Source organism: Lepisosteus platostomus, chromosome 7 (genome assembly GCF_059453375.1).
Source record: "Lepisosteus platostomus isolate fLepPlt1 chromosome 7, fLepPlt1.hap1, whole genome shotgun sequence".
NCBI classification, from domain to species: Eukaryota; Metazoa; Chordata; class Actinopteri; order Semionotiformes; family Lepisosteidae; genus Lepisosteus; species Lepisosteus platostomus.
This window is the reverse complement of record NC_142617.1, coordinates 30,826,332-30,829,301: the sequence shown is the minus strand read 5'-3', so window position 1 is coordinate 30,829,301 and position 2,970 is coordinate 30,826,332. Positions and strand designations below refer to the sequence as shown.

The following is a 2,970-nucleotide window of genomic DNA, read 5'->3' as shown; positions in this document are numbered from 1 at the left end:
TAAAGTTTAGTCCTCCTCCCATTCCCTTTTCACTCCGGCAGCAAATTCTGAGGTGCGGACGTCAATCTAGCTCACTTTCTCTTTTCCTCCACTTACAACTCCGATTCTAGAACAGTCGACTGCGGCTCGATTTCCGTTACTCTCAAATCTTCTGACCCTCACTCTGCTTCAGTCCTTCGAATTTCCGACTTCTGCTTGGCTTTCAGCATTTTCCACGACATCACGTGCTCCGCCCAACGTCGTCAGGAACTCGACGATTACATGCACAGCATCCCCGATCTATCCGTCCTTTTCGAGGGCTCCCTGTTCTACGATTACCATAAGCAGTTCCTGGCCGAGGCCGCTGCCCGCCTACTCCAACGGAACCAGCGCACCTACTGGGGAGCCCTCGACATTGAGCTTTACTGCCGCACTTTCACTGGTGTCCAAGCTCTTTCCTGCGACTTCTGTTCCTCTTGGACACATTCATCAAATCTTTGCCCAGATACCGTCCGCAAGCCCAACCTCGACTCCGCCCCTTCTCCCCCACAGCATCTATTCTCCCGCCAGGTCTTCTTCAAACCTTCCCGGTCCAAAGATGTTCGCGGTCGCCCCATCGTGATGATCAGAGGCCAACAAATTCCCAACATCTTCAATTCCTCTACACGTACCTCTCCCCTTCGTCGCTTCCTTCACATTCGCAGCTTCTGCGGCGAAGCTCATGCTCGCACTGCCTGCCCCCGCCGGCCCTTCCATGCTCGCTCCACCTTCAGCGTTCCCAAAAGACTACTGGCTTTTCTGTCTACCCCAATCGACATCCCCGCTCTTGCTTTTGGCCCGCTCCATCACCCCGACCCCTCTTCCACCCACATCTTACTCGACGGCCTTTCCTTCGGATTCTCACCAGGCCCGTGCACACTTCCTTCTTCCTTTGTCTTTTGCAAAAATTTGCAATCTGCCACCGCCGATCCCCAGTCCCTTGATTCCTTGCTAGCATCCAAAGTCGAGAATGGTTTCGTGATTGGCCCACTTGACTCTTCCCCATTCCCTGCATACCACATCAATCCCATTGCTATAGCGGTCCGTCTGGGCGCCTGGCACGCTAAGGCCAACATCTCCAGTGCCGTTAAAGTTATGCCTCCTGACCCAGACCTCTGGCACCTCTTCGGAGTTCATTGGCAGAACAAGTTCTTCGCAGTCCGCCTTACTTTCGGACGTAGGAGTAGCCCAAAACATTTTCGGTACCTTAGCCGAAGCTCTCGGCTGGATCCCCTCGAATAACTATAAGCTTCCTTTTCTCGCCACCTTCTCAACGATTTTCTTACCATAGACTTTCCATCAATCAATTTCTCCGCTTCCCTGCTTCGCGACAAAATCGACAGGATCCAGATGTATATCTCTATCTATTCTTCCGCCAAATTTCGCACTAAGAGGGAACTTCTCTCTCCACTCGGCCACCTCAATTATGCCATGCGTATCATCCCTAAAGGACGGTCTACCTTCTCGACCTCGCCTCTTCCGTGCCCTCTCTTTACCACCACGTAAGCCCTTCAGCCAACTGCAAATCCGAGCTCAGGCTTTGGCAGCTTTTCTTCGCCAACTCGAATGGCATATCTCTTTTCTACGATGACCTCCTCTCTGACACTGAAGATATCCAGCTTTTCACAGACGCAGCCCCCTCAGTCGGTTTCGGAGGCTATTACAAAGGCCAATGGTTTGCGGCCCCTTGGCCTCCTGATTTCTCTCCAATCCCTCTCGCCAACCAGTCATCGGCTTTGTTAGAAATATTTCCAATTGTCGTTGCTGCTTCACTTTGGGGCCACAATTGGAAACATAAACCATCCTCATCCATTCGGCCATCCATGCAGTAGTTCATATACAGATGCAGCCATTCAAAATGGGTGAGGTATTTCGCGGCATACCGCGACACGCCCACCGGGGTATCACGCGGTTCACGTGTGTCACGTGACTAACTATCCGGCGTCGCCTTGTAAAACCGCCAGGGGGAGCTTAACCTCTCATGTACAGCATTTGAGCCTTTAATTTTGAACTGTGTATTACAGCATATTAATCATCAGTCATTAAAATGTTGGTATATTTTATGAAAGCAAGATTGCTCAGTTGGACAAAAGTACACAACCTACCTTTATCAGAAATATTTATGCATCAAAGCCTTTACTGAAGATATTACTAATAGTATTAATAATGGATGACTTTGGACAAGCTGTATACTCAAAGTATAATTTCTTTAGCACATTTGTACAAGCACTTGGAATCTGTCCAAGCCATACTTTGTCAGGCATTTTGTTTTACTTCAACAGGCATAAAAACTTCCTTGCTTTTAACAGGGCGTTTCATAATTTCTAACTACGAAAATGATTTAAAATGCGACACCTATCATTCAACTAGAGCTTAAAATATCACAAAGAAAAATACACACCGGTATTCCATTTCTCCCTAAACATTGTAAGCTTCGAAGTCTTTAACTAACGTGATACCGGAGTCAACAAGCATACTTTTAGAATTTGATTAAAAGGGAATATAATATGGAATCGCGTATCTCAAGAAATTAATAACGATATAATTATATTCATGTTGCAAAAGAACTGCAACGGACATAAAAACTCCCTTGCATGGTTTCATTACGACCAGAATCGGTCTTGAGATATTTTTAACTTGATTTACAGTATTTGAGAGGTATGTCTTAACACCGATACTACAGTGCTTAAGTACTGCTCACGTATATGTTTCTAGGTTTATATTATGCATTTCATACGGTCAAATTACTTTTGAGCAACTAATAAGAAGCGCGAAACGGTATGCGTTTTACTTTCGTTTTGTGCTGGGACCCGTGGATTGATTAGAGATATCAAGTACATACAAGTCATTTTTTAAATGTTGTAGTTCGTCTTGAAAAAATGTTACGAGTACATCATCTATCAACAATCACACAGGTTCTGTTTCCATATTGCGGATTTTGGTTAGGTATTA

At 46.1% G+C, this 2,970-nt stretch overlaps 1 pseudogene; it reads left to right on the top strand.

The window, feature by feature from the left end:
• The first annotated feature begins 261 nt into the window (after nt 1-261).
• LOC148658523 (uncharacterized) lies at nt 262-1,850 on the top strand (annotated as a pseudogene).
• The last annotated feature ends 1,120 nt before the right edge of the window (nt 1,851-2,970 follow it).